Here is a 21,000-nt window from a genome sequence, read left to right on the forward strand (position 1 = left end):
GGCTCAAAAGGGGCCCCACACATAGCCTCCAGTACTAGAGAGATATCCCAGGGGATAATCCTTTGACGTAGCACGGGCCGCAAGTATCTAGTGGATGGGAACCGAATCCTACATGGCACGATGAAATCGTTGTTAAGTAGACTTGAATGGTAAAGCCTTGTCTCCCCCCGATAAGTCTTGTAGAAAGGACAACAGCGTCGATGCTGAACACTGAAAAGTTGTCTTGTCGCATTGGTCACACTAGCATTCGAAGACGGACCACTTCAGTTTCATACAGTGTCCCAGTAGATTAGGCCCTGGCCCCTTGAATTGTCCTGATAACGTTATCCAGAAAACCGGTTAGGTTCAAACGTTCCCTTGCCAGACCCATAGGTTCAGGTGGCCCCTGGGCTGGGGGATGTCCTCCTCCTGGTCCGGAGCCAGACTCAAATCTACAGGCGGGGATAAAGTAGCAGGAGGAGGCGAAGCCCCTACGCTCTCAACTGAGGCCCCTGAGCCCCGTGGGCTAAGGGGGGACAAACCTTGAGAGATCTCGCCTCCTTGCAGGAGGAGAAAAAGGGAGGCGTCAGGCGAAGGCGCTCGTGGTCCATTATGCAGGACTTTTAGAGTCTACAAGCGCGCCGTGTGTGGTGACAGGGTGCGCTTTCGTGCCAAGCGCAGTGGCCTGTGGTTGCCCAAGGGGCTCTGAGGCAGCTGCTCAAGCTGAGGAAGCCACTAGGGTGGTGGTCAGTCCCTGCTGTATGAGATTATCTTTGGTGGCAGGGAGTTGGGATAACGAGTCGTTCATCGTAGGCGGGAGATCGGAGCACTTTGCCAGAGGGGAGTCAGAGTCTGACTCCACTGAAATGCGTTGCCAGCAGTCGACCGTAGTCAAGAGAACAAAGGGACAGAGCGGGCTAGAACTAGTCAAGCTTTCGTAACTCGTGTCGTTCAGGGTACTCGTGACTTCAGGAGACGTGAGTCCAAGGAACCGGGTACGCACAAATGTGTGTAAAGAACTTTTACTCCGTATTGTCTAATCTGCCGTGAGTAGATTCCGTCATTGTGAAGTTTCTTGCTACCATGGAGGACACTGTACATTCCAAATGTTTGATCTGCAATGTGTGATCTCAGGTTAAAAGAGAGTGTCCACCTACACAAAGCTGAGGCTGCCTTGGTGATCACAATGATGCTCTTTTATTGCCTGTGGCATTAACCCATTTCATAGCCTGATCAGAATCTACCTGGCTAAACTTGTGAGCCGATCTCTTGACCACAAAGTGGCCTTTTTGGAATTCAGACCCCATTGTGCATAATTAAGATGGTCATACCGCTTAAAGTAGGGCAACATCAGACTGAAAGAGTGAAAATGAAGATCACAGGTAGCTTCACATTGTGCTCTTGTGTATTGCAGCAGAACAGTAACCATATACTGCCATCAGTTCACATCATCCGATTGACTCTCAACAATATCATGTAGAAGATTTCTGTCCTTTTCCTGATCCTGGAATGAAATCAGTTCACTAATTGTCTGCGGATCATCACCATTAACCATCCTAGAAAGACAGGTAGAGAAGACTTGGCATGAGAAGACCCTAAAGGGATTGCAGAGTCAACTTGTGTGCCATGGATTTGTTGTATGCCTTTCCTGCCAGAACAAGTTCAACAGGGCCTTATCCAAGCAATCCACCATCCATACATTGGTCAGTCCAGAACCATTCATATGTTCTCCTATGGCCTTAGGAAAGTTCATTGGCACGTGAAGTCCACAGGCGAGGTATTCATTTGTTGTTCTATTCTGGAATTGCCCACTTTAACTCTTTAAGTCTGCAGTACAATGCTTGGTCAACTGTGATAACGCTGTTCCTGTCCAAAATGTGAAGATATGACAATGCATCTGTGTCCAAAGTATCAAAATCGTGTGCAGTAGCGAGGACTATTGGCAAATACCCCGCAGCAGTCTGTTGTTCCTTTGATGACAGTGACTGATTGAACACTAACCAAGAAGTCTTCATGTCTAAGTTTTGACGGTGCAAGAAGAAAGCTAGACCCGTAGCCTTTGCTTGTCTAGCATACTTGTGCTCCTTTACAGATTTGCCAAAGCATAATTCAGCAATGGGTGCTGAAAAAGTTGGTTTGAATGTCCTAGGAGTAATCCTAGCTCCATCAGGGCATTTGGCACATTTAATGTATGTCTAGTGGACAACTCTATATCTTTAACAGAATCATCAATTGGTTGGCCTCTCGTCCTCCTAATTGTGTTGCATGGGAAGTATTCTTCCCATCAAGTGTTTTATCCAGGATATCAATGTTATCACATGTGTAGTGGATGAATGTATCTGCCACAATGTTTGTTGGAATAATGGCACCACTGTCTTGGTTCAGTGTTTTTATAGTCCTCTCAGCTAAGGAGGTCCTGGACTTGGAGGACCTGGTCGTAACTCAGACAATAACCTGCCTGGTTGAATAGTCGTATTGGGTCTTTTACCCAATAGCTTGATAAGGAGTCCATTTTTTGCCATCACTGACACTATAAACAAGGGCTTCAGTCTCACTTAGAACTCTGCTTTGAGCAAATTTGTCCTTGCTACCAATTCCATCATCTTCAAGAGATGTCTGGCCACTAACAACCAGGCTGAGGAGCATGTATAGACTATCTGGAATGTATGCAATAGCATCTGATAGAATATTTAATTTATGTCTGAACACTTTTCAAAATGGCACAAAATAATAACTTGTGTTATATGTAACATTATGGTGTCATCTAGCGATTTCTGGACAGTTTTCAGAGAGCCAATACAAGTTCTAGTGATTTTTTGGAAACACTAAATACTTCACATTATGCTAAGTATTTCTAAAATACTTATGTAGCGGACGGGAGTTTACCGTCGCCTTTGTAGGGGTTAACTAACTCGTACCGTGGGGAGTATAGGACGGGACAGGATCTAGATCCCCCGCGCCCAATACTAATGGCCTCACTACTCCCAGACTGGCAGCAATGTTTGTCTTGGGTAGCTCCCTCGGGTTAGGTAGAGTGGGCTCCAGTAATGTCCGGTGCCTGCCTGAAGGTGTATGTGGTGGGGTGTGTCTCAGGCCACCCGTCACCACCCCACTACTATCCTAAACCAGCTACCCAAGTGAGGCGCCCCTACCCCCAGGATAGAGTAACTACTTATTATATAACACACACGTGACACTACTAATTAATAAGACCAGAAAACAGTAGTTATCATAACCAGCATGTAATAAAAATCATCACTCATCACATCCAACTCCCCTTCTCATAAATGGGATAACAGCCTAATGCCCGTCAGATAGGTAATGTTGAATCTGTTGAAATTATCAATTCCTATGAAGTTTCCCAAGCGATACAAAATCTATCAGCTAATAAAACCACAGGAATGGATCATATATCTGCTGAACATCTGAAATATGCCAGCTTTAGATTATACATACTCCTTGCCTTGTGCTTCACTGCTCTCATGTCCCATGGATTTCTTCCAGAATCCATGATGACAGTGCAGCTGGTTCCTGTGATCAAGGACAAAGCTGGAAAAGTGGGATCTTCTAATAACTACAGGCCCATTGCTCTAGCTAATATTTTATCTAAAGTAGTTGAGCAAATTATCCTGCAGAGAATTAATAACTTGATTAGCTCTACTGACCACCAATTTGGTTTTAAAGCTAAACATGGCACTGACATGTGCATATACATGTTAAAGGAACTGTTGAACAACTATAAAAGAAAGAATTCTTCAATTTTTATCTGTTTTTTAGATGCCTCCAAGGCTTTTGATCGATTAAATCATGATAAATTATTTAATAAACTTCGTACAGCTGGTGTCCCTAAGTACATAGTCAGAATACTGTCTTATTGGTATGCGCAGCAAACCATGCAGGTAAAATGGGACAACTGCTTGTCTGCTCCCTTTCATATAAGTAATGGGGTAAGACAGGGGAGTATTTTATCACCCATATTATTTAATTTTTACATGAACGACCTGTCTCATAAACTAAGATCATGTAAAACTGGCTGTATGGTGGGCAGTACAGTTATTAACCATCTTATGTATGCCGATGACTGTGTTATTTTTAGCCCTAGCTCAGCTGGTTTACAGCAGCTCCTCAATGAGTGTTCTATGTATGGGGAGCTGCAAGATATAAAATTCAATGAGCTTAAAAGTGTGATCATGATATGCAGGACTCTGGAAGACAAGCACATGACTTTCCCTGAATTCAGACTTTCAGGTAAGGTCCTAAACACCTGTAGGGAAGTGAAATATTTAGGACATGTTATCACTGACCAACTGACAGATGATGAAGATATTTATCGTCAGTGCCGTATGCTGTATGTGCAAGCAAACATATTGGCACGAAAATTTGGTAACTGCTCTGTAAATGTTAAGTTGACCCTCTTCAAGACATTCTGTTCTCCATTATACACTGCACATCTATGGTTAAACTATAAAAAAGCCAGCTTCCAGAGATTACAAGTGGCCTATAATGATGCTTTGAGGATACTTCTAAGAAGACCTAGATGGACTAGTGCAAGTGAGTTGTGTGTAAGCCATGGAGTCAATACACTGTCTGCATTATTGAGAAATATAATGTATAGATTCATCTGTAGGCTGAATGACTCTAAAAACCATAATGTTGTTGCAATGATAAACATTTCATACAGTGACACTCGCTGCACATCCCAGTTTTGGAAGCACTGGTATAAGTGTTTACTGTAAGAGAGTCAGTATGGTTGTTTTTTAAAGTTTATTTTTATATTGTTTGTATGCTCTTCTATATTTGTTATATGTCTGTATGTAGTCTTGTCCTGCTCTTGTATCTTATCTGTGTTCTTTGCCTGGATGGACCCAGAGTCTGTAATAAAGCAATCAATCAATCAATCAATCAATCAATAACTACTTCTCATCATAAACACTTCATGACCGATTGCCAGTGGTAAACAGTCCATTCACAGGTACACTCACATATTACCTTAAAACCTCTTATCACAAAAAAAAATAGCACACATCTGATCACAACATAACTCTTTCAGCGTTGGAAGTAAATACCGTGGCTGTGCAGTGTGTGTGTGTGTGTGTGTGTGTGTGTGTGTGTGTGTGTGTGTGTGTGTGTGTGTGTGTGTGTGTGTGTGTGTGTGTGTGTGTATCGCGGAGGCTTGCTCGGGGGCAGTGGTAGTCCAACAGTCTCTCCTCGTACCACCGAGTGTTTAGGTGTGTGTGTGTGTGTGTGTGTGTGTGTGTGAGTGTGCGCGCACGGGCTCAGCTCAAGTTCAGTTCAGTTCAGTTCAGTTCGATTAGCTGGCCGGCGTGTATGTTGGGTGATGTGTGTTATGGGGTGTAGTGCACCAAAGTTACCCACAACAACGTTACAACGTTGAGATCCCGTCAACGATGCTGAACTGGATGGCAGGGTAAAACACTGTTCACGCTCGAAAGGAAACCGGCTCTGCTCTTCACAGCTACTGGAGTACTTCTAGCTTTCAGAACGTTCATGGAAGAGGGAAGCGAAGCTAAAGATAGCTATCGATACCGCGAAGACAGTTTCACCAAAACAAAAATAACGACACTAAACGAGAAAGTATGGAATGGGTAAGTATAACGGGCCACACACCTTTACACGCTCCTGGTGTCACCGTGTTGTCCCTCGGAATACCACCGGTTTACATACACCCGTTCACTTTCAATTAGCCGGCATATAGTTGAGCTTCTTACTCAGGACCGTTACTCAACGAAATAACAAAACAAACGGATGTTAACAAAAGCGGCAATACACGACAGTAAAACTATTTCACATGTACTGCTCTTAAAACTCACTTTACTTCTAACAACATACGTCCGCGGTGCCCGGCCAAACTTCACTTCATCGTCTTCATCAACTTTACTTCATCTTCTTCCACTTCACATCTCTCCCGCGGCTCGCACACACCCCCTGGCTCGTGCCCCCCGCGCGTTCACGAGAGTCCCTGTCATTAAAGGCACAGGGCTACATCATCGCTACATCATCAATTTTCTTTACCATATAAACACACATAGGCTACAAATATCTTATTAGAAAAGCTAAATATTTGAAACGTTTTGGCTAACACCTACAATATTAGCATTATTAGCATTCTAGAAGCTATTTGATACTTTTTAAAATCCTCTATAGTAGATACATTCATCAAGAAACATTAATGGGACACAAAATGTTAGAAAAGAGCATTTATTTCCAAGTACAGCAATACTTGGTAAAAATGCCCTGTCAAAAATCGCATATTTTGGCAGCCATTTTGTTTTTCAAATTTAACTGTCAAAACCTCAAAATCCAGCTTGGGAACCAGTCTAGTTGAATTCAGCACACATAAATTATGTTAAGCACATAGGTTCCCAACTTTTACTAAAAAATGCTTCTAACATTCACAAATATGAAAAATGTGTCTAGACTAATTCGTATGGGACTTTGAACATCAATATTACATGAACCATATTATACAGTGTTTGGCCTAAAATGTGTAAAAATTCAATTTCTTTTCATTATTTCAAGTTTTTCTTTGTGCTTGTTCACCACTTGCTCTTCATTTCTTCAGTGAATTCTTCATCCTTCATTTCTTCAGTGAATTTGATTATTTTATTGGTTTGTTAGATGAAATAATACCCCAAATTAAAATTATTAACCCTTTAATGCCCTAGACTACAACCCGGAAAATGACTTAACTGTCAGAATGTGGGATAACGTTTGAAGTTAACGGCATAGAGCCACACATTAACACATTTCCCTATACAGTAATGACTCAATGAATGAGATTAAGTGTTGTTTTTTTTACACTTTTGACCACATTTAACCCTGTGAAACCTGAACCATGAAAGCAATGAGAGAAAATTCTAATTTTTTGGAATTTGCTTCAATATTGGTCCCTTATAAGAAATGTAAAAAAAAAATTCAAAATTTTGTTAAGGTCGCTGAGATATTTAATGCATCATATATGATGCATCAGGCTTTTAATGAATGAAAATTCCAATTTCATGACCATTGAAAAATGACTTTTAATGCATTTACAACTTTTTTTTAATTTAAAAAAGTTGTCAGACAATTTAATTTGAGGATTATCTTTAAATATTTAGTGAGATCCTGCCATTTTTTTAAGCCTATCCTTGTTTTAGCAGGACCATATTTTACATTTCCCACAGCCTGGTTGGGTAATTTTTTTAAAATCTATGTAAAAACATAGCTGATCGAATGCTCAACAACCTATTTATGAGTGTAATATAGATCATTATTCATTTTTGATGTGTAATTTGAATATATGGGTCCATTACTACAATTGGACCATTTCTCCATTCACTTCAATGCATTTTTTACGAGATCATAATTTCAACATTTTGCATTACATTTTCAAAATTGCAAGTAAAACCTGTTTCTTAAGGCAATATCTTTGTCTTGAAGTAAAACAAATTGTGTGTTTTGTTAAAGGATCGTCGTGATGTGTTTTGTAAGTTTCCCTATGGAGCAAATGCATTGATGGCTGACTTCCTGCCACCGCCGGATGGTGCTTATATGTCTCATCAGTTTTAGCACGATCTCTCTGCAACACGGTGTAAAAATATAAACTCTTCCTTGCTTAATTGCACAAAGCAAGTGTTCAAATTAAAGGATGTAGAGTTATATTTCGGAAATTTGTACACAAACCTTATGCAATTTGACGAAATCTCAGCGTTGGTCAGGGAAACCGCTTCTACCCCATTTTCCTGTTTTTCGCCGAGCTGTGGTCAACTTGTTGTCGACCGCTGCTCTCTTGTGGCGGTTTCCGCGTACTGCAGGACGTTTGGAAATGACACGCAGGATGTTTTTCAGATCGATTTTTTTTTGTGTCAGCGTGGAGAGGGCTTTGAATTTGATGAGACATATATGATGCATCCGGCGCGATAGGGTTAAACCACATTTCTGGACAAAATGCCTAATATGTCAAATCTTCTGTCTTTTCATTCTGTCAACTGTTGCTGTATTTTTTTCCCACCTCATTTTGCTGCTCATTTATCATTTACTGTATGAATTTTTAGTTATTATATTGGCATTAAGTGTAACCAAGTGGAACTTTAGATGTTAATTTTCCTAAAATAATAAATCATCAATATTGATAATTATAATTGCACGACTACGCCACTGGGGGAATTTCGCCACCCAGAGTAAACCTGGACTCCAATGATACCAAGGCACAACAGGTTCTGATAAACGTAGACAGAAATGTGTACTTCTTGTTTCAAAATAAAAATATTCTCTTTATTAACATATATTTAAAATAAGAAAATGAACATACATTAAAACTCCTGCACCGCCTAAAACAAAAAGGGGACGGGATTGTGCAGAGGGGGGAGGTCTGAGGTTCCTATGGTATAACTCAACCAGACGATCAGTGCAGGTAACCCGTGTCTACAATATTCCTATTTACACATATGCGCATAGGCATAGGCTACCACGGCAAGCAAGTGATTCAATCAGTAAGTCTTTCCACGTCAAGCAAGTGATTCAATCAGTAAGTCTTTCCACGTCAAGCAAGTGATTTAAACAACAAGTCTTTCCACTGCACGCAAGTGATTCAATCAGTAAGTCTTTACACAGCAAAGGTGATCTCAAACTGTGCACGTCACCCCTAAAGCTACAATAAGTGCGTAATGAGACACGGGGCCTGCACTGAAAGCGGTGGGAGAATAGAGCTTTAACAGGGTAAATATATTGCCTCGGTAGGCCTACGAACAGCAGCAATACTAGTCAGACCAGGAGAGGGGGGGGGGGGGGGGGGGGGGGAGGATAGGCGGCCGGGCGGAAATTAAACAAACAAAAACAAACATAACAGAAAAGCAAAACTAATTGGGCAGGGACAAAACAGCAGTAAGCAAGGTTGCCGACCCTCGACGGCACACTCTGAGGGGTGAGGCAAACAAACATTAGTGAGCGAAAGTCCATCATTAAATATATATATACATATAACAATGTTAACATGACACACCGGTACTCATACATACCTCAGCACAGGTGGACAGAGTGTGAGTTACCGATTGATACAGACAGGTCGCGCACCAAGGGAGAATCTCAGGCTCACCTAGAGATTAACACGGTAGTGAATACAGTGTTCTGAAGGTTTAGCAAACACAGATCACAAGTAGTTACATGAACACGTACCTCCACATTGACAAATATGTATTCACAACTGGGGCTGGTCATCCCAGGATCTGGCGCGCTCAGCCAGAGCGCAGCGTTCACCAGCACAAAAATCCCAAACACCGGGAGAGCTCCAGCTAAGCGCTCACTTTCAGCTGTTTTTATAAAACAATGGGCTAGCCGCCACTTACTGCGGAGCCACTCAGTAGCTAGCTGAGTCCATGACGTCAGACTAGTATGGGAGCTGGCAAGGGACAATGCTCACCTTGACCTTAAACAGGTCTACCCTGTTACATAAGCACCATCTCACTTTAGGCCTGACAACTCAAATAGAGTATGGAATGGCATTACTTTGATGTATACAAAAGGGGGCTTAGGCTACATATTTGTCTATACAACAGTGCTCAAGGTAATATTTGGCATCTGGACCATATAATAATAAAAATGGCAATAAAAGCTCATTTCCCCATTTAATTATTAAAGAATAGTAACCTATCTTGTAAAAGAAACACCACAAAAGTTTTGGAATGTTGGAATGTCAATTTTGGAATTTTGGCGCTGTGGCAGTTGGTGACCAACAGTTGTTACAAGCAGTGTTGCCCGATTGGGCGGGTGCCCGCCCACTTGGGCTACTTTTGACAAGCGTCTGCGGGTAAAAACGGGAAAAATTGGCCATTTGGCGTTTTTTTCTGCCGTTTTGGGCCCATAGAAGTCAATGTAATTTGTTGAATTTGGGCGGAATTTAGCGCATTTTGGCGGTTTTTGGGAGCATTTTGGGATTTGGTCAGACACATCTGGCAACACTGGATACAAGAAGAAATCTGACAGTTAGAACGTCTCTCTTTTGGGAAAAAGCAGTAAGTATTTGATTTGATATAATTACGTATTTGAAACTAAAATTATGATTACATTGGTGTTATGTATTTTACTCATACTTGAATTTAACTTTCAATTGGTTTTACTATACTATATAAGTTGTGAAGTTATTAGCAGCTTTGATGTTTCATAGCTAGCTTTTTTTTTCAGGCTCATTAAGCAGTTAACTAATGTGTATTATGAGGAAAAGTAAACATAACATGGCTAATGATTGTCTTACGATAGAGTTGGCTACCATCAAAACGTGGGAAATTAGATTGTTAACAGTTAACCTACAGTATGTCATGATTATGTAATGTAATACAAATGAGACAAGTGTCCATTTCATTCAGTCTAGTAATGCAGCTCTTTTTGGCGCATTACAGTTGCATATTTGAGAAAGGGGGAAAAAATCACCAAGCTGTTTTATCTTCTAGGGCAGTATGGAATCGGATATCGCCGATTGCCATGGTCTGAGGTGCTTCATCTGTGGTGGTTCTGGCACTGAGGTGCAAAAACTATCAATGGTCAGACAGAAAGGTTACGAGCAGCTATTATTCTATTGTAAGATCGTAGATGATGCAGTCTTGATTAACAGACTACATGAGGACTGGAGGAAGGGAGATGACCCAAATTAAGACGTTCAACAATGTAAATCATGTGTGCTTATAATGCAGATAAAGCCCGGAAGTTGTATCGTGCATGACAATCGCTTCCAGGGCATTTGTTGGAGACAGCTAAGAGACGAGGGGATGCCTGGGGAGTTGAAGTTGCTGGTCGCCTGTCCGGAATAATAGATTTGGTCGCTGAAGAGACATTGTATCATCTCAAGTGCCGGTCCTTGTTTGAGAACCCAGTAACCAACTCTGAGGTATTACTTTTCAAGACCATAACTCTCTGACTTTACAAAGGTACTGAACCAAATTATTTCAATTAAAAAATATTTTCCACCTTCAGGTTGGACGGCCCATCGATGAGGAGAGACAGCTGCTGTTTGAAAAAGTATGCACATGGTTGGATGAGGAAGTGGAGCATGGAGTAACAAGTCTCTCTGAAATCCACAAGAAGATGGAAGAGCTTGAAACCCACGGAGGACAAAAGTTTTACATATGTACGACAGTACTAAAAAAAAAAAGCTTCAGAGACATTATGAAGAATCACTCTGCTTCACATCAGATGAGAGAAGAGGGGACATTGTGTGGCTAAAAGACACTACCAAGCCAATACTACGAGATTACCGCCAACAGGTCATTGACCCCATGCAAACCACTGATGATGAAGCACTCAAAGAGGTCATCATTTCCACTGCCATTAACCTAATCTGTGGAGATTTGGCAAGAGTTCCACTGGATGAAAAGCAGTACCCATCAGTAAATAGCATGACCAATACACAGAGCCAACTGGAGTTGATTCCTGACAGCCTCAAACAGTTGTTGAAGGCAATTGTGAAAACTGATGAGAAGGTGGCAATCTGGGGACAGAACCTGCTGAAAGCATACCGCCCTCGATCTGGAGTGATGCCCTCCCAACTAGGACTCACAATTCAGCTTGACCACATGTTTGGATCCAAGTGGTTGATTGACCGTATTCATAACTTAGGATACTCTGAATCCTATGCTGAGCTTCATGATTACAAGTATTGTTACTTGAAAGTGAAAAATGGATGTGGTAGCTTTGATGAAGATACTATAATCACAGATGAGGATGGTAGGAATGCTGTGGAAGTTGAGGAAGCAGAGATGGATGCAGTCCTATCTACGGAACACTCAGAAGACCAAGAGGAGAGTGGTGAACAAACGCATGAGGAAAATCAGAAAACCCTCTCAGTCCCTGCAGAGAGCACTGTTCTTCAATTTGTTGGTGATAATATTGATCTCAACATTGCATCACTACAAGGAAACACATCATTCCATGCAATGGGATTCATCAGAGTAACATCTGCTCCAACAGTAAGACAACAAGAGCTTCACACAACCAAGGAGAAAAATGACAGTGCATGAAAAGGTGGCAGCTCTCAAAGTTACAGAGGTAAACATACAATCCTTTGTACCAAACAAGAAATCAGGATTGGCAGACATCCGGTTGATTCCCATCGCTGAACTCCACCAAGACCCTCCAGCACTGAAGTCTGGAGACATTACTTGGATGGCAGGATGGGCTATCCAGAACTGCAACACCACATTTGAACACCACAACTGGAATGGGACAAGACATGACAAGACTTGGAGGCTTTCATCTCCTAAGAAGTTTCCTCGGCTCCATTGGGGAAATCATGGCAGACACAGGACTGGAAGAGATGATACAGCTGGTCTACCCAGGCAGCAACACAGCAGAACACATTCTCTCAGGCAGGGCTTATGCCAAGTCCATCCAGTTTCACCTTCTTGCATCAGCAGCAATTGCCAAGTTTGTTCCGAAAGATGTTGCTTTCAGCGAGCAGGAGTATGAAGAAATGGAGAACTTCATCAGAACAGCAAAGGAGGTAATTTGCCCTTTCCATGATTATTCTTAGCGTTGCTAAAATTATTGAAATTATTATTCAATTTATTATTATAGTAATACAATGTAAACTCTCTACTACAGGTTCGATGGACAACCCAAGAATTGTGTCACTGTTCGAAGAGAGAATGGAAGAGAGATTGAAAACTCTGGCTGAGGGAGGAAGGACACCTGCACTCTGGGTCTGGTATTACGGCAGAGTGGACCTCATCAAGGTATTTATCAGCAGTGAGCATGCCCCAGACCACACAGGCCACCTCAACTGCATCATTGGGATGCTGAACACTTTTGCAGCAGCAGGGCACCATCTGTATGTAAAGGGAGTAAGGTTCTATGTTCAATTAATGCAGCAGCGACATGACAGCCCTGTGTTCCAGGAAACTCTATCGAAGTTCACTTTGTACGGCAATCATGTAGTCCGGTTCTCAGACCATGAATGGTCAGGTACATGGACTGACATAGCAATAGAAACCACACTCATGCGTGAGGCCAAATCCTCAGGTGGTTTAAGCAGAGGGCGTTTCCGCAACAAATCTGTGCACAAGTCTTGGATTCAGACCCTGGATCACTTCACCTACATTCACCAGGAGTTTGAAGAGATGATGAAGAAAAGTGGGGTACCTATCCACACAGATGTCACAAGAGCCCAGATGGAGAAGGACAATGATGCAGTTGATGCCATAGTTGGATGGTTAGAAGAAGTGAACCCCTTCGATTCCATAGGTGACAAGAACACCTTGGTATCTTTCTCGACAGGTTTCAGCAGCACTCGTATGGATTCAGTCAATGCTGACAATGCAGAGGAGGTTGGCAGAGCCATTCAAGCCAAGATGGATGCAAGATGCAAAACTCTTCTGGATACAATGAAAACCAAAGACAAGGTCAAGTCATTGGCAAGCCTCAGATCTGCACCCAAAATCAATGGAGAGAAGCTAATCACTGACTCACACACATTTTTCAACCGTCTCATCATCATTAGTGAGCGTGAAATCAAGACCAAAGAAGCATTGTGTTTTGAATTGACTCCAACACCATTGTCTCTATTTGACAAGCACCAGAAGTTGCAGAAGCCAGACAAGGCTGCCCTCGCAAGGTTCCTGAAGGAATGTGTGGAGCCTGTCAAGGCACCAATGTGCACAAGTCTGGTGGTTGATGGAGGTTGGCTCTTGCCAGTGTCAAATGGGAGACTAACCTCACGTTGATGGATATTGCAGAGAGTTACCTTCGGTTTGTGCTGTCAATGGGCAAACAGCACCTCCGGATTATTGTGGTCTTTGATGGTTACAACACCTCCACTAAAGATCATGACCATCTGAGAAGGATTTAAAAAAAGGCATGTTGTAATATTACGATTCGGAAAGGCCAAAAAAATCTGGTTCCACATGAAAAGTTCCTCGACAATCAGCAGAACAAAACACAGCTCATACTGCTCCTTGCTGAGACCTTTCAGCATGACAAAATACATGTTAAACAATGCTCAGGGGATGCTGACACGTCCATTGTTTCTATTGCTCTACATGAGGCAATAAGTTCCCCGGTTGAGGTCAGGTCTGAGGACACAGACATCATGGCTATGTTAGTTCATCATAAGTCAAACCACACAATTTTCCTCACAACTGCAAAATACACATCATACAGCATGGATGAGATGAGAAAAGCCCTTCCAGAGAGGTGTGTAAAGTACATAATATTTTTGCACAGCCTCTCTGGCTGTGACACAGTGTCCACCATTTCCGGCTTTAGTAAGCCAACTTTGCTAAAGAAGCTTTGCAAGAGCAATAAAACAGAAGAGGTCATGGATATTTTCCTTAACATCAGAGCCGAAAAAAAGGATATTATCAAAGCTGGCTGCGAACTGTTCGCATTCATTTTCTGCGGCAACATATCCAAAAATTTAGAAGACTTGCGTTTTGACATCTTCAGCAAGCGGGCTGCAGCCGGAAGGATCAGCCCAGAAAAACTGCCCCCAACAACTGGAGCTGCAGCCCAGCACTCACTCAGGGCATACCTTCAAACCCGAGACTGGTTAGTGCTGGAAAGTCCATCATTGGATGTCCTTAAATATGGATGGACAAAGGGGGAGCAAGGCTATGAGCCAGTAACGACCACTGACCCGATTGCACCACAGTATCTCCTGAAATTTGTAAGTTGCAGCTGTGCAGGGGAATGCGACACCCTCAGGTGCAGCTGCAAAAAGCAAGGGGTTAAGTGCTTTTCTGCATGTTCAAACTGTCATGGCACATCTTGCCAGAATATGAACCATCCTGACGTTAACAGCAGTGAGGGAGAGTTTAATGAGACTGGATGAGATGAGAACTGATGCTATGACAAACTGATTACAGATGTTCTATTTGTTATTTTTCAAAATAAACCCTCATCATCAAAAGTAAAAAATAAACACTTAATCTCATTCATTGCATCATTACTGGGAAATGTGTTAATGTGTGGCTGACGTTATCCCACATTCTGACAGTTAAGTCATTTTCCGGGTTGTAGTCTAGGGCATTAAAGGGTTAAAAATGTTAACTTTGGGGTATTATTTAATCTAACAACCCAGTAAAATAATCAAATTCACTGAAGAAATGAAGGAAGAAGAATTCAATGAAGAAATTAAGAGCAAGTTGTGAAAAAGCACAAAGAAAAACTTGAAATAATGAAAATAAATTTTACACATTTTAGGCCATTTTTTGATGTTTTTGACCAAAGAACACAGTTAAAATGTGGTCAAATGTCAAGAATAACCACTTATTTGTATTCACTGGGTCAGTGTTGTATGGGAAAATGTGTTAATTTGTCTCTGTATGCAGTTAACTTCAAAAGTTATGGCCCTTTCTGCATCCTTTCCCCCCAAACTGTCGGGTTCCAATTTTTACACAGGCCATCTGGGCACCTAAACTTTGATAGGAGATTCCCATGGGATTTGGCCGTGGATAAATTGTGTGGTGTCTCTAGACACCTGTAAGAATACATGGTAAAAAAATCTATTGGTAATAAATTAGTTCACAGATTTTCCAAAAAATCCATATCTTTCCCTAACTACATGGAGAAATACCAGAATGTTTTGAAAGAATACATAGACGTGTCAAGGTAGACGATCTCTTCTTGGTAAAGCCGTTTGTTTGTTTTTTTCTGGCTATGGCAATGGTGCATGGTAGGCTACAGTGCTGTGCCAATGTAGGCCTACTTGCCCCCTCATTGATTATTGTTTTTATTAGATGCGTCCCACGCATCTCTATAAGAGGCATTGGCGTCTGTCCGGTGGTCCGTCCGTCCGCCCGTGATGCGTTTCTGAATTGTGATTCACTTGTGTCCACAAGGTGGAAGAGTTCAGTTTTGGCCTGCAGCGCATGCATGCAAGCCAAAACATCTGTCATAATGGTTAGCAAACCGGCTAGGCTATGCTGCTGATTACACAAGTGCAGTGCAAGTGCAAGTGCAAGCACTGCACTCGGCCGCAGAAGCACAGAAGTCTGTATGCAGTCTCCTGAAAGTGTCAATATTCCCAGCGAGTCTGCAAACATTCTGCCGCTACATTTCAGTGAGTAGTCAGTGCTCAAACTAGTCAGTCCCACCAGGAAATCGCGGGCATTTTCTAAAAAAATCGTGGTCGGAATTGCCAGATGGTGCACGAGGATTTCCAGAAAATCGCAATAAAAGTTGCGGAGCTTCTTACTGTGTTGTTGCGATTTTGTTGCGGCATGAAGTAAAAGTTGCGATTTTTAATGTGTTTCCCCAGGCTTGAAAGTAAAGGACACTGCCACATTCCAGTCCTCTGGTGTTTTTATATTATTTCCATTTTTATATTATAATTTTGGTCCTTAAGCAAAGCAGGGAAGCGGCCAGGGCGAGTTTTTAGCCAGAATGTCGTCGTGAAAAGTTCCATCTCTTTCATGCTGCCATTACGACACCCTTCATTACAATGCTGTTTATGGCCGTTTGACTCTGTTTTAAATGTCATCACCGTTTCAAATTGTAAGCATACAAACTTCGTATCATATCGATATCCATTCCTTACTTAAACAGTGGATACATAATTAACTATAAGTAGGCGGGCGGAATTGGGCATGTCCACCCAGTTGAAGAGGGTGCGTGACATGAACTCTTGTGACTGAAATCCTGGTTAATGTGAGTCGTCTACACATAGCCTGCCTGTGTCGGCGTTTAATTTTCAAGCTTGTCAAAAGCAACACAAATAAAAGCAGAGGGAGTCGCTTTCGAAAGAAGGCATAGGCTTAGGTCTTTTTTTGTTGTTGTTCTCCCGCGCCGTCAGCCGGCTTTAAATTAACGGCTGATGATCATCATTCAATGTAACGAGGATGGAGTTCACAGATTTCCTGTTGTGAAGGGTGCTTGCTGAATAATGCTCAGAAATTATATTAATTTTGGTGCTCTTGTGAATATAAAAGACGACGAGATTGTTATCTATAAAACACCACGTCGCCTGCAGAACGGAGGTCTCAGCTGTCAATCAATACCGTCAATCGCGCAAGGAAGAGAGAAGGAGAGGGAGAGACAGAAAGTAGTTTTCCAACTTACTCCCACAGCTCCAACGTGTCTGTTCTGGTTTTATTCATGTTCAGTGTTCCTTGACCGTTTGACCGCGCCAGGTTAAACGAAAGTGATTTGACGACACGGTCACCACGGTCACCAGTGCTCGTATCCAGCCATAGCCCAATTTGCGCGAAAGAGATTACTATATCGGCCAGGCACGCACGCAGCATTCACGATGAAGGATGGAAATTACTCCTTTGTTGTGGACAAGGCATTTGCGCATCTCAATTCGGAGGGAAAATGTTGCCTTCTGTATGCGCACAAGTCAAACACCAAAGTGGTCCAGCAGGTGGACCGCTTTAGGACAAAAAAACACATCTTGTTGTAGGAGCCCTATACTTGGCGTAATGTAGATGACTGTCATGAAGTGTTAATTATATATTTATGTAGGCCTTTCCCTCCTGTGACCATGCAAGCAGACGCGCAATGAGAACATGGCGTTTCCTACATTCGTATTTATTAGTTTTTTCCCCCTCACCGACAACTTTGTACATGCATAGTAAAGTGCTGGGACTGATTGCTAGGTTACTTTTTTATTGTATTTTTTTTATTGTATTATCCTTTTTGAAAGGAAGTTTGTCGACGTCAGTGAAGTCAGCGCAACATGGATTGGTTCAAAGTGTTCAAAGTTGCGGGAAATCGCGGTGATTGGTTAAAGTTGCGCTCTCGCGCAGAATTCGCGGGAATTCATTGAAGTTGCGAAAAACGACGCGATCGCAACATCGCGATTTCCTGGAGGGACTGACTAGTACACAAAAGCGCCATTTGAGATGCATTCGCAATGAGAAACATCAACTTGCTCACATGAACCTCAACATATTATCAACAATTTATTGTGGTGGCTTATTTGAAGAAATTGTCATATTAATGGAGGGTCGTGCATTTACCCCCAGAATTAAAAGGGGGTCATTTACAAACACATTGCAAGGGAACGATCATTCATTTTCTGCAGCTGATTGCATTGTGAACGCGTGCAGCGCGAGTGCAATGCAGTGCTTGTACATTGAAGAAGAACCAGGATAATGCCCCGTGTACATCAAGCGCTACCAATGCCATCCAGGTAGCTGGGGTGGTTGAAGAAGTTTCGCCATAAATTCGTTTTATTCGCTCTGCACCAGGGCCGCGTTATCCTATGGTGCAACCGGTGCAGCAGCACCGGGCCCCGCCACTAGAGGGGGCCCCGGACGTCGTGAGATTGGAAAATATGAAACGATATTTTGAGACAATCAAATTGTATTTTTGATGCATTTCGCCATCCGTAGGCAAGCAGAGGCGCATATGCACATCTTGTCACCAGGCTAAACAGGCAGCTTGGCCCCCCCAAGACTGTAGCTGGGGAACAGAAGTGGCGATTTGTTACAAGTGTTCTTTCTTTTTAATTTTCACGTGGCCCCCCTACTGAGCCTAGAATCGCCTCTGCATGCACGCAGGAATCGGAGGTCTTCGGAATAATCACAGAGAGGGTTTATAGGTAGAAAGGCTATGATAATCATTTCAGTCAGATGCTTCTGGTTGTGTGCCACCAGTGAAAACAGTGGTCAATATTTTTTGAGTTTGATGATGGGATACTGTCTAAAAAAGATGTGAGAAACTCGGCGTCAGCACTTGCTTCAGATTGTACGGATAAACTTCAGCCCGGCATGGATTACCGCATTGAAGAGAAGGTTGGCAACGTTAGTCATTTTTGTAAGGTCAGTGTTATAATCGCTTTTTGTAATGGTTGCATAGCGATCATGGACTTGTGCAATCATGTAAGCTAAGCAAACAAGAGCACAGCACACCAACCTAACGGTGCCCATCCACTAGTCAGTTTTACGCAAGCCGTACCAACGCATTCAATTCATTTTCAATGAAATGCGGCATATCGTCGTTACCGGACTCGCAATGCATGTTGGGATTCCGGCACGGCGAGCGTGGCTCCGGTGGCACGTCAAAAAGTTGAGCTCTCCTGAAAGTTATGCAAATTAGCAGCGGCTGACGGACTGCGTTACCCAATGACTGTTGATTACATGAAGATGTCCCATGATACCTGTGGTCATCACGAAGGTGCATTTCCCTCGGTAAAAGCAGATTTTTGACATCTGTCGAACTTTTGGATGTACAAAATATAGACTACAAGCATGTATGTTGCATGTGCTTATGATGCCTGGGTTCAAATGATTATGTTCGATTTCGACCATAAGCATAACAACACGAGGCCAAGCTGTGTGTGAAAAAAACACATGTGCCGAGTTCGGTAAGAGCATTTTGAACTGTAATTTAGGGGCAGTTGGTTTGCTATATGGATAAAAACGGCTAGAAATGTAGATTGATATACTTCCTGTATATAACTCCCGGGCCACGCGAGCTGTAGTAGCAGTGCGTCGACACTGGGCCATCCAATACGTCGAGCTGAGATAACAAGACGCTATAATGGATCTCCGGCCTAACTTTATCTTATTCTATAGTCAAAACATGGGGAAATAAATCACGCACCCAACTGCGTTCGCGAAACTAAAGTCTTGCATGGCGCGGCGAGGATCACTTCTGAGGTGTTATTAAAAAAGTGTTCACAATAATGCTGCGTAAAGTGCACCAACCAGCACTCTTCTGACAGTCTGACAACAACAGGGCAAGCCAAGGATTTAGCAAACACTAAAATGATATAGTCGTATTTTCCAAAAGCACTGTTATGGCCATTTCCCTAAAGCACTGTAATAATGTCGATGCTCTGTCAGCGTAGCCTATCGTTGCGTTCGGGTTTGTGTTCAGTTAAAACATGCCTGGGTACCACTCGCAGATTGTTCAGTTAGCAAGTGGCTCTTATCTGGAAGAAAAAAAAACGTGTGTGATACATCCACATCTAAACATTACGAATTTGCACCGTAGTCTACTGTAATGATTGCATACAGTGTAATGCACCATCTAGATGAAAACCGCTTACTTCTTAATTGGTATATGGTAGACTACATTTTGAGGGGATTTCGTGACAGCTTCGCTTTGCAGTGGTTTGCTGCTAAGGGGATTCCCTCCTTGCGACAAGCGACACAGCTGAGTAGGCTAGGCTACTTTCCTTTGACAGTCAGTCAGTCTTTCCAAGGCCATTGGAGGTTAAATTATTTAACACGTGTTTACCACGACGGTTTCGATTCGACAAATTGGTCGGCAGCAACGTAGCAAAAATAAGAGACTTTTTGGTTGTGCTTCTGTTTGGAAGTTCTAGCTGAGCCGACAAACGGCAGTGCACAGAATCTCCTCCCTGTCAGCTGTCCATGCTTCCTGCGTTGTGACCAAAGAAATTCAAGAGAAAGAACAATCTCTTGGCGGGGAATGCATTGGCCACGGTGTAGTACGGGGGCGTTGCCTGAGGACACGAGTGGATGGAAAATGAACTCCCTTGCGCATGGTCATTGGTCAGTGGGTGCGATGGATGCCATTTTCGTACTCCCTTGCACATGGTCAGTGGGGGCGACACCATAATGGATAATTTGTGGCCAAGTAAAGGCAGCTGTTGGTCAGCAGTAATTGCTGGGGGTAATTAAGGACAGCTGACAGACATTCACGCTGTCCTATGACCTGTTCCACAGTGAATAACATTTCCGTACTCCCCTCGCCATCATTTCCTACTACGCTGTTATGACGTGAGTAAGCCCTCTTGTCTCAAGCCTCTTTGGTTGTGACTAGTGAACTCAGCAGGGGGTTCAGCGCACCCTTTTTTTGTGTTGGAGTACCGTGTAGCCTGCGTTTCATGCGTTTTGAATATGGCTCATTATAATGTGTTGTAGGGGCCCCGGATTGCGTCTGCACCGGGCCTCGGCGAGGGTTAACGCGGCCTGCTGCACTGACATGTTTGATTCAGCTAATCACATAACGGCTCTGTCTTGACAACCTGGGACATTCCTCGATATGAATGTTCCAATTGGTTTTCGCCGAACCGCGTTATAGCGAATTCGCTTAAGATTAGTGTAACAGGGCGCACTGTCT

Source organism: Engraulis encrasicolus, chromosome 21 (assembly GCF_034702125.1).
Source record: "Engraulis encrasicolus isolate BLACKSEA-1 chromosome 21, IST_EnEncr_1.0, whole genome shotgun sequence".
NCBI lineage: Eukaryota > Metazoa > Chordata > Actinopteri > Clupeiformes > Engraulidae > Engraulis > Engraulis encrasicolus.